At 27.7% G+C, this 12,486-nt stretch overlaps 1 protein-coding gene across 3 annotated transcripts in view; it reads right to left on the bottom strand.

Moving 5' to 3' along the window:
* The window catches only part of Gale (UDP-galactose 4'-epimerase), a 67,163-nt gene extending 55,385 nt beyond the window's left edge, over positions 1-11,778 (bottom strand). The window contains exon 1 of one of the 3 annotated variants that reach the window (XM_075353797.1): positions 11,582-11,778. The gene's annotated coding sequence lies outside the window, so the exon portion shown is untranslated. Of the gene's footprint in view, positions 1-4,015; positions 4,035-10,627; positions 10,645-11,581 lie in introns of those variants that run through there. The other 2 variants (XM_075353801.1, XM_075353799.1) reach the window with 2 other exon arrangements.
* Positions 11,779-12,486: the final 708 nt, after the last annotated feature.

Genomic DNA, 12,486 nt, shown 5'->3' with positions numbered 1-12,486 from the left:
AGAAAACTTTTAGTCTTTTGGATTACAAACTTATCATCTTGTATGTGTAAATAGATATTCTCTACTGCAATTGCATCACAGTATATGATGTACAGTGTTTCTCAATAGAAAAGGATACAGTAATTTGGTTGCTTTAAGCTACCTCTCCCAGTCTTTATGGTTGTAATAGACTTAAAACATCTTAAGTAAACAAGATACTAATTGCAGTTGTTATTTTGTATAGACTGAAGGTGTCATTTTCAGTGCTGAATATCATTTATACTTTGGTAGGCTTGGTGTACTGATATATAAATACATTTGATATAAATGTACTTACACTGATACTGTATGATCGTACATACGTACACACTATCAATAGTAGTTGTACTGCAGGTTCACTGATAAACATTTGGAATGTAAAGGAGACAACATGGCATAATTCACTTTTCACTTTCACCAGTAACCCACAGGTTGTTTGCTATAAGAATGGTTGTGTCTTTTGGGAATGACTTGACTCATGTCAGGTTGCCTACAAATGTAATGATTATGACAATTTTTAGCATATATAAAAATTTTAGTTAACACAGATTTATCTGAAAAGCAATTTGGATTTTTTTTTTGATACAGCTATTATTTAAGAAATAGTGTCCAAAGTTGTCAAATTAAGCAAAGCTGCCCCCCAGAGCACAAAATTATTAAAAACTCATTAATTAAACAGATCCCTTTATTTTAAACATGGACTCAGGCCATCCAGACAAAACATAAAGTACACCTTGTAGAAGAAAGGGTCAAGGATAATGGAAAGTGGAAATAAGAAAAATGGACAATTATTCACACAGGAACCATGAAACATGGCAAACATAACCATCCAAAGGGATGCTTCAAAGTTTTTTCAGGCAGCGGATGTCCATCCTGTATACAACTCTTCAGAAACTTAGGGTATCTTTACTCCAAACAGTACGCTGGTCAATGATTTTGGAATAATATACTCAAATATAAGTTGAAAATTGCTTCTCAATATGTTAAAGAGCCATCCAAGAATCAGGCTAAGTCTCCATTACTGAAAATTCTTGTCTAGAATTTTGTGATATGTGAAGTATAACTAATACTTCACAAACCATACATACCCCATTATAAACCAGATCTTATTGAAGGATAATTTACGACACTACTAAATGCTAACTAAAAAAAATAATTTTTAATAAAAATACAGTTGTTCTAAATCTAAATTAATATAGTGGAATATCAGATTCAGCTTTATACAGCAGATACTTCAGCTACTATACAAAGACTTTTTTCAGCACTCCCTGAAGTTTTGAGAAAATAGCTTCAAAGCTACTTAGTGCCTTCTTGGTCTTATAGGCGGAATCAATGTGGTAGTTAATTCCATTACCATGGAGCCTACCACAATATGAATGGATTAAGAATAAGAAAAGGACAGCAGAAATTTAATTGACATATAGTTTATAAGCTCTTTGAGATTTAGATAATTTACCCAGAACAAATATATAGGAATATTAATAAAATAGCATGATTTTTAAATTCAACTAAACAACTTATTTTAAAACTAAAAAAAAAACTCTTAAAAATATACATAGTTACACATAAAAAAAAAAACAAAAAAAACTTTTGTTTAAACCTAATATACACACTGTCAATGAAAATGGCTAAAAATTTGCTCTCAAACAAGTTTACATGGCACACAGAAAACCAAAAATCAGTAGTATTATACGTACAGTTTAACTGTTTGCACATCTTTCTGGTGTAATCTTAAGAATTCATGAACCAGTTTGAAAAATTCCTTACTGTTTAAAAGCCTTTTTACCACCCAATGCCAGCCAATAAAGTAATTTTGGGAAGTTATGAATATATATTACAGTTATATGCAAAGTTTAAGGGTGAAAAATCTTGGTCCATCAAACTATGGGATCTGATTTTTTAACAGATCCAAAGTGGACCATACCAGGTGTAGTGAAGAATGTGAACTCCTGTAATTCCCCTGGAGTCCCTTAATAAACATGGGAGAAAATTGAAATTTGAACAATTCACTTTCAAAACATATTCTTCAGAATTAGAAAACTTAATGGCATCATAACACACATGCTCCTAAGACATCTTAATACCCTCAATTAAAAAAGAAAAAAAGAAAGTGATAATAAAATCACATATTAAAAAGAAAACTCCTGTTTTTGGGAGCCAGTTAAAAAAAAAATTATTACTGTCATAAGGTTTGTATTCTCCATGCATCAACAGGATTATAAACCTTGAGGACACTTTAATAAAAAAAAAAAAAAAAAAAAAATAAAAAATGGAATATAATATTTATAATGTTCTACCTTCATTTTTTTTTTAGTTTGATGATTCAACCCATAAGCTTGAAGCTTATGCATAGGAATAGAACTGATTTTTTTGTAGTATATGAAAAATGCAATAGATAAAATGCCTAGGTATTCATGATGAAAGATTGATATGTTACCACTTTTTTGGTAGATTCAAGAAAAATGCTTACTAGTTATAAGCCTTCAAAAGCCTGTTTGTCACTTGAATAAAAACCAAAATATTACAATACTCAAAAACAAATTTTTTTAATTGTTCTACTTCTGTGAGTATAAAAAACACAAAAATATAACAATCGAAATATATTCTACTTTCAACAACCAATTACAAATTAGGCAATGCCTGCCTATTCTAACTTCTTCACACAACTTTTATCTGGACCTCTTCAGATATCTTCTACCCATTGAGCAATAATGCAGAGACATAATCATGATCTTTTCACTCAATTCCCCTTCCTCTTTAAGAAATTTAATATGATCATGATTATCTTGTCTATCTTGTAAATGTGTGTAAAATTTGCTTGAAGATGTCATTATTGTTAAGTGGTTGTCTGTAATCAAACAAGATTTTTGCCTAAGTGCAATCATTTTGTGTCCTTGAGTGAGCAGAAGTAAAGATACAGAGGGATTAGCTGTGAATATGCTAAGCTAAATCAGCAGTCTGGGACTGCGGTAGAAACATTATCAAGATGAAATAGGAAGCTAATTCAGGTAATTCAACTTAACTGAGATCACTGTTCAAATCATGTATAGCTGCTATCATATGCTTAGTACTGAAAAATGGTAAAGATCTTGAAAATGGAAGATAAAAAATTTTTTTACTGTGGTCTGGCGAGTTAATAGGCTAGAAAAACCAGTCTGCCGTATTACTAAGCTACTCTGTACAGCACTCAAGATGGTCAGGGAAATTTCTAATTATGGCAAAACTTCTAGTCTTAAATTGGATAAGATATTATAATTTTAAAGGCTAAATATTTAATCATCAGGATGTATTCAAACAATTTAGTTAAATTGTCAAAAACAAAGTAAATAAAATTTACAGTTAAAATGGCAGAGTTAAAAAAAAATTAAATATGGATTCTGTGGACCCGTTTACTGAAACAGTCATTTTTATGATTTTATCGTTCAAGATTCAATTTAAAAAATTTTAACTGAAAAAGGCACAAAATCTGATTTTTTCAACAAAGGAATCCCAACTGTAGACTAAAAATTCTTCAAAATAGATGTACAGTGTATTTTAAATACAACGAAACAAATGAAGTAAGGGAATAGTTTTTTGAGGCTGATAAATCTGTACTCCTTTAGTTTACAATGGTGTATAACAGTACATTTTTCAACAAGTGAAAAAATACAAAACAAAACTGTGTAGAAACTTTCTGCAACTTTACAAATTTTGTTTTCAATATTTTTGTAAAATAAAATGAAAAGGAACCAAGATAAATGATGTAACTAAATATAACAAATGTCATTTACCTGATAAGGATGATTTTTTCACTTTTGGATATTAGGACTAAAGACAAATTTCATAACCAAGCTATTTTCTAAGATACATTCTGCGCGCCAAGACCAAATAGGAAAAAAATATTCAAGCTCCATCTCAAGTAAGATTTACTGTTTCTTATTTTTATTAGTCAGTTATAAAATATCAGTCAGAGTTATAAAATTATCAACATTAAAGTTATTATCAAGAAAAAGTATACCTTTCTCACATCTTAAGTTGTGAAACTTATTTCATACGTGCTTATCGCTCTGGTACGACACTTAAACAAAAGTATGTCAATAATATAAAACAGACCATTAAAAATAGCAATAAAAGTATATATAAAGATATCTTCACATACAACGAAAATAAATAAAAAGCTATCAATAAAAAAAAAAAAAATTATTCCTTTACAATTAATTATTGACAACTAACAACAAATCCATTCATTGTAAAAATAAATCAATAAGCAGCAAACATAATAAATAAATAAATAGAGTATAAATGGAATTAATTAAAAATGATTTAACTTAAACTATGACCAAATCTCATTTATTAAACTGCTGATATCATTATTTATTACATTAATAAATAATAGTACAATATTGTACTTTATCTTGATGTGCTATTAATTATTAGTAATCATAAATTAATGTCATTACCTGACTTAGATTTATTCTAAAACTACATTTGTAATTATTGGCCGTGATCCAAAAGTGTATGAAAATCTTAAATAATAGCCAAATAATTTAATGATATTATAAATTCTGTATTAAAATATCTCCTTTTCTAACGTGTTTTATCAGTTCAGCTATAAATCAATAAATGGAAATATTAAAAAAAGGAAAAAAGTAAATAATGACCGATTTTAAAAATTACGTGAAAACTGTACTTCTAGAATATTTTTTCAGGACAAATAATATATCTCTTTCATCAATTTTTTGATAAAAAGTTTAGTTTTTGGTAAAACACCAGTCAATGCTGACTGTCTTAAAGTATTTATAGAACCAATTTATTATGTAAATAAATATGAGTGAATATATGAGGGCTATTTAAAAGGTATCCAACATGTTTTTATTATGAGAAAATTATTTGAATATGAGTAGTAAAACTTGATTTGGTTAGTGCTATTTAATAAAATAGCACTACTATTTTAGGTGCATGTGTTCTTTTTATAATTTTATAGATTGTGTCAGTATGTATGTTAGTATAATTGATGCTAATTGCATTTTTATTTTGTACAAAATAACAGAATACAAATGCAATCTGTCATTAAAGGCATTATATAACCTCGCTATATCTATTTAACCTTATATATATATTATATAAAATTCATCTAATATAAGAAAATTGTAATTAGGCATCAGCCTGTTGATTCTGGAGTAAATGGATAAAATATATATATATATATATACAATTGATGAATAAACATCAGAAACACAAATACACAATTCAATCATATACCTTTTTCCTAACAAACCTAAGGCAAATGGTATTAAAAACTGCAATCCCTACATAATATTATTTAATAAAAAGCTGAGTAATAACTCCAAAAGTTTCTGAAAGTAAAATTACACATTGAGAGGAATTACTTTTAATTTCTTTAAAAAAAATTTATTTCGTCATTCTTCCAATAACTTTTATAGTAATTGTGAGCCTGAACGTCCTCAAATTAAATATCTCTTATATTGGAATATGATGGACAATCGAACTAATACAAAACAGAAAAACATATAATAGTCGTCGGAAAGGTTAGGTCATTATTTCCGTGAAGTTTTTTTCAATTGTTTTGTTCAAATCCGGTACCTATCGGAGGACCTAACGAAATCGTTGAAGCTAAATTAGGAAAGGGAAAATATAACAGAGGAAGAACTATTAATGTAGTTGGGTTTTTGGTTGCACTGAGCGAGAAACAAAAACAGAATTATTGGTTCCTGTTGCAACAAGTGGACATGCCACCTTATTGCCTAACATACAAAAATATATTCTTCCCGGTACAGTAATTGACACATAATTGTTTCCAACATACGGGCTACCAACATTTAGCGGTGAACCACAAATATAATTTCATACATCCGGACATGGGAGCTCATATACATACAATCTTGCATACATGGCGAGAAGTGCATTCAAAAGTTCCTCGGTACGTTAATTGTAAGCACCACTTGCACAGGGATCTGTAGAGTTCTTTTTCAAAAGAAAATACAGAGACAACTAGACCCGAGTTTCACCAAGGATGTAGAATACTAAGGTAATTTCACTCTTCTGACTTTTGAAACTTGAATTTTTATTAATTGTGTAACATATTTTTCAACATACTTCAATTTGAAAAATATTACAGTTGAGGATGTTCATGCTCACAATTACCATTTTTATTTTTATTCTGACTTCAAACATGTATTTACAATAAATTTTTATGACAAATACAAAATAATCATACTTTGCCAAGATTGAGTTTGATAGCATAAAAAATAATACTAAACTCCTTTTATTATCATACCAGTTTTAATAAAACAAAAAAATAAAATAAATTAGATTATACAAGAAAAATAGTTATTTCAATATAATACAAAAATTATGTAGTTTACATTTTTAATTGAACTATATTATCAATGATAGAATACATCATTACATTCTAAGTACACAGTTTTTTTGAAAATGAATTATTGCATACTCCTGAAAGACAATCCGTTACAATAGTTTATAAAAAAAAAAGAAGAAAAACAATAACAAAAACTTTAAATAGTATTACATTAAATTACCGGAAAAAACTTTGGTGTGGCAGGTTCATACAGAATACATGGGAAGTGAATGTCATTCCAACTTTGAAAAAGTTGCGCAACTATGGGAATAAAGTAAGCAAACTATGCAAGGCTCATAAGGGAAAGTGAGAAGTGAACTGGTAAATTATTGTCTTCTTTAGTGGACTCAGTGAGATCGAAAACTCACTATAACACTACTGTTCTTATGACTGTATAACTTCCCAAGGATCTTTGTTTCCCAATCCAGGGGTTACAGAAAACATCAAACTAGTGGCTACTAAATGCCTAATGCACATAACCAGGTTTTCTATATCTTAAAGTTAATCTAGTCTATATGTAACATTTTCATTATATTCATCACGTGGGGATTGGCTGTGTATTGAACATTTCAACAATCAGAGAAAGCAACTCAGACTGATGCTGCTTATATCTCAGATGTTTTCATTAATCACAATCATAAAACGACTGAGGCAAATATTACAAAACAATAAGTCAAATCTATTCTTTTGTTTGAGAAATAATACATTATATAAATTATCTTCATTCAGCAGAGTAAATTATCATTAATATCATCATTTAAGTATACACTGTATAGTGTGAACTAGTTGAGAATTGGTGTAGACAAATTTCAAACTTTTGCTCTAATCATAAGTGAATAATAAACATGTATTCTTGATCATATAACCAACCGCCTTATTATGAGAAAAATGTGGCAAAATGAAATATCAGATGCTTATTGAAATATTTTGATTCTATGACATTGTTTATCTTCATCGATAAGACAGTTCTGTATGTCTATCTTTCCTTACAACCAACAACAGTAATGAGATATTAAGTTTGTTCAATTAATGCAGGTATTTATTAATTCAAAATATGCAGATACAAATCTAATGTACGGAGCAGCTTGCAGGGAATGCTTATCGAGGGAAAGTGATTTATGAAGAAAGTTTTCTGACAGATAAGTAATACCTGAAAATAAAAAAATTTGGTGCAGTTCATCCCCATTCAAATGAAGCTGATAATTCCTCTAATTAAACAAAAAAATGCCCTGTTCCCTGAATTTTTTAGAACAAATATTGCTAGTTTTGGTAGAAGATATAGCAACCAATCATGTGTAATGGTGCTCATGTTCATTTAAATGAACTGCTAGAGAATACATTAATTCTGTAACCATTAAAAATGCATAGGGAGAGAGGGCACAGTTCACAGGCCAATGAAATCATTGAACTACTTCTTATAAGAACACATAAAAGCAGAGTCAAGAAGTATTAGATGTAGGGGAGCTATATTACAGAATACACCAAGGATGTATAAACACTTAAGCTACTGCACAGATCTTCAAAATTTTTTATCATGAGACATGGACATTTAAGTCAAGCGTCTGCACTTTAACAGTTGTCATAATAAGTAATTTTGTAAAAGTATTGATGAACAGAAAACTAATAAAAAATCAATCATATGATGGTTTTATATTTATTTTTTTTCAAAAGACATTTTACTGTAAGAGTATAAAATAACTAAGTACAGTCTACTTTAAAACCTCCAATAAAAAACCATTTTTACAACAGAAAAAGCACATACAGCTTGTCTATTAATAAAGAAATTTTTAACTTTTTTATAAGGGAAACAAAAAATTAGTTCAAATGCAGTCTGACTTTTAACCAATTTAGAACAATTCTAAAATGAGCATCAACATTCTATAATGTTTTCCACTGTAATTCAGCAATTTCAAACTACACTTAAATAAGCGATATATCAAAATTCAAAACCACTGTTTAGAATTGGGATGCCAAAATCAATTTTTATTTAGACACAAAGATGAAAGTTCATTTTTTCTTCAATTGGGTTATTTTATTCCTACATGGAAAATTCTCTTGTATTACCTGAAGAGGAGCACTTAATCATTGTAAATGAGACCGAAATATATGACCAATGTTTTAGAACCACTATTCAATATTATCCATACTATACTGAATACATACATACACTGAATATCATATAATAGAAAATTAAATTCTTAAAATTTAAAATTGACTAAATTATAGTTTAAAAGTTAATGTTATTTTAAAATCATTTAAAAACAATTGTGTTGTAAACTGAATTGGAACTAGGGTTCAGCAGTATTACAGAACATCTTTAATAAAAGCCTGAGTGGAAATGAGGGTAAACTCATTCAACTAATGGCTTACGCTAATAAACAGTGTAGTTTACACATTAATCTGTTAATAATAAATTGAGTTACAAATAAATTGTATTATTTATTTAATAGGAAAAGAAAAAATAACTTAACTCTAGCAGCTATTATAAAAACTCATAATAATACAGACCAAATTAAACTGTTTTGTTTTACATTATTTTATTAAGAACTCGCTTAACACATTCAGTCAAGATTAATATTAATTAACAATTAATACAGATAAATAAATGAGGGGTTTTTTGGTAATGATAATCTACAGGTTCTTAATGTAAAAGTACAACTTTTCCTGCCTGTAGCTGTGGTTCCTGAAGTCTATTGTCTATATATATATATATATATATATATATATATATATATATATATATATATATATATATATATATTAGGTTACTGCTATTGGTTAAGTTATCATTAAATTACGACCTATCATTAATAATTAAAAAAAAAACTATTTTAAAAATATTGAAAACATCAACTTCAACAACATAGGGGCTAAATGTAAAATATATATATATATATATATATATATAAATAAAAAATGTAAAATGCAAAGAAGACAAAACCCCCTTTTAGTGAGTCAAAATGGTATTGCTTTTAACAGATTTTTCATGATTTTTGAAGGGTTATAACTTTTTTATTTGTCATAAACAACTACAAAAACATTGCAAGTTGTGCAAATTTGAAATTTTTTCACCAGTCCCATCAGAGTTATTTGAAGCCAAAATTTGAATTTTTAAAAAAATTAGTTTTCAAAATTCATAAACATTTTGGGATAAGTATATTACCATTAATATTATTTATGGTAAAACTACTAATATATACCTACACATAAAAAATAATTCAAACTATGTATGCCATCCCCGCCTCTTGAAAAAAATTACCAAAAGTGAAATTTCATTGTTTTTCATGTTATACTTTATTGGTAATTTTCTCATAGAAAGAAGAAGGATAGGTAAATAAACCAGGACCAATCTTCTACCTTGACAAAAATATGATTAAAATACTTTTTGTTTCATCCTTCCAGAACCAATAGTCTTTTAGTTATGATTTTTTTTCCGTAAACCCACAAAAATAGTATGTGCACCATAAGAAAAATGGCAGCCACAGGTAAACTGCTAAAATAAAGGTCTTGAAAGATGTAGGAAACAAGTGGGTTAGTCTCAATTTTTTTTTTGAATTGGTCAAGCAACCACCCTTGAGTCACTTCAAATGGATTGACCCTCTTATATAAAATTTTCAGTAAGAAAGTTCATAAATTATAGCAAAAGTTAAAAATTTTTTTGTTTCACTTTTTTATATTAAAAATTTTAAATAAAATTTTTAATTTATTTTACATAAGATAGCTCTTTTATAATACGGGTTTGTGTAATCTTAAAAAAAGAACTTTGAAGCAGAAAGACTGGGATATTCAAAGGATCCAGAATATTGTCTGAAAGTATATGTGACATTGAGTTTTGATTTATTTTCCTAGTAATTTCTAGTTTTGTTATTATTATAAAATAAAACATGTCAAAATCTCAACTAGTAATCAAAATTAATAAACCGGTGTAAAAATAGTATTATTCATGGATTATACCTTATTTCAGAATTTTGGTATAAAATTTCTTATTTATAAGTGAATAAATAAAAACAATTGCACCAGCTAATTTATATTTACAAATACTGAACTTAAATGACCAAAACGTTCTTAAACATTTATCTGTGCAAATTTTGAGATGCATAATCTGATGTGATTACCAAATGCTATGTCAAAACAATACAAACTCAAAACATAATCCAATAAAAAAATTATAAAAGTTATATTTTTAGAGATTACTCAATAACAAATATTTCAAAAGCATATTTACAATTCTGAAAAATAGTTAATTATTACCTTAAATTGTTGGTGTTTTTGTAAAAGCCTGCAATTTATGAAATCTGTAATTTACTTGAATTTCCCACCAACTTGATATATTCTTGGAATTTATAAAAATGCTTTTTTAAATACGTTTTTGATAAACATGATTATAATTTAAGATATCACATTTCTGAATTTCTAAAACTGCTTATTACTGTTAAATAAATATTTTGATATGATAATTGCAGATATCGGTTTTTAAGATTTATTATTGCCAAAATACACTGAGATGATCTGAAATTTGTTGATAGCATGCACAAATTTTTTAAGTACACATTATATGGAACTGTTTTATTAATATTATAGTTTGGATATTGAAAACACAAAAAAGTGTTTGGAAAACTTTTATTTTACACTGATTATGTATGTTTCTACAGTTTTCATATAAAATCATAGTTAAAATAAATAAAATGAAGAAAACGGCAAGAAAATGAACTGTGTTTAATTCCATTGCATTAACTTCGTCTATTTACTTCGCAATCAAGTTGCAAGGATAAGGTAAATTACGCTAATTTCAAATTAGGACCAAGTACGTTTAGTAAAACAAGACTTACTAATATATTTAATAAACAATTCACCAATATTTAACAAGTTCACATTTCTAATTAAAATTATTAATTGGAAGTTTGTACCTTCTACGAAGGTACAAACTATATACAGCATATATATATATATATACAGTAGTATCAGTTTTTTCAATGAAGTGAAAACTGCTACCAAACTTTAAATCACGGCGGTTAATTACGATAATTCTGTGTAACAATATTTGTCATGTATATAAATGTATAAAAAAAACATCCATTAACGACACATCTCAGCTAAGGGTAGAAAACAAAAAAAAAACACTAAGATGTATAAATTGAAAAAATTTGATTAGTAATTATATCTAAATAACTAAACGGTGTAAGAATGCTAAAGACCGATACTTACGAGATTGAGGTTAAGATGAGGAACTACTGACAATAGGATAAAGGTGGCAGACTAAATACAAAAATTACAGTTTGTCTGTCCTTGAAAAGGGCAAACTAATAAGATATAGTATCTTATCGCGTTCAACGTATTTTTTAACATTTAGCGTCATATTAATAGATAAACTGAACCTCCTCCCCTCTCGAAAAAACTTAATGAAACGTTTGTAAATAAGATTACAGGTTGGCTAACATAGGCTTCTAAATTATGTTACTAAACACAAGAAGCAAATTATATACTTGTTATCAGATTTATGAATAATGATGAAGTAAATCCTTCGTACTATACATGATTATTATTAAGAATAATTGAAAATTTATAATTTTACTTATATAGATAATTTTTGAAATATTATTTTGGTCCTATAAATATACTTTCCCAAGGAGTGCTATTTCTAGCAGTATCTAATTAAATGATAAATAAAAGAATAGATTTAGTGTATGGTGTTTTAAAATAATTACGCATTAAATCAATTAGTTCATAACATATTTACTTAAAGCTATGTCAACATTCAGTAGTGGTGGCTGCATTGGTAAATTCAGTAATTTGAAAGTTAACGGTTAAATAAGGAATGACGGTTACTCGATTTGTTGTTCTTGCTCTCCGGTGTAATTGATGTTCTGAAAGTAAACGTTTGAATAAGATTTGTTTTGATGGATTCATTCACAGAAGTAAGTTAAAATTATTTGTTTTTTTTAAGTATATAATGCTTGCTTCTTTATAATATATTCTGCTTCTTTATAATATATTCCTAAGTAGTTAATGATGGAAGCTGAAATATATTAATTCCTGTTTTAAAATGGGTGTAGCATTGGTATTTTATTCTGTAATTATTAGATTGTGACATTTCTGAAAACATTTTATCT

The sequence above is a fragment of the Lycorma delicatula genome, chromosome 1 (assembly GCF_047948215.1).
Source record: "Lycorma delicatula isolate Av1 chromosome 1, ASM4794821v1, whole genome shotgun sequence".
NCBI classification, from domain to species: domain Eukaryota; kingdom Metazoa; phylum Arthropoda; class Insecta; order Hemiptera; family Fulgoridae; genus Lycorma; species Lycorma delicatula.
This window is presented reverse-complemented; position numbering and strand designations above follow the sequence as displayed.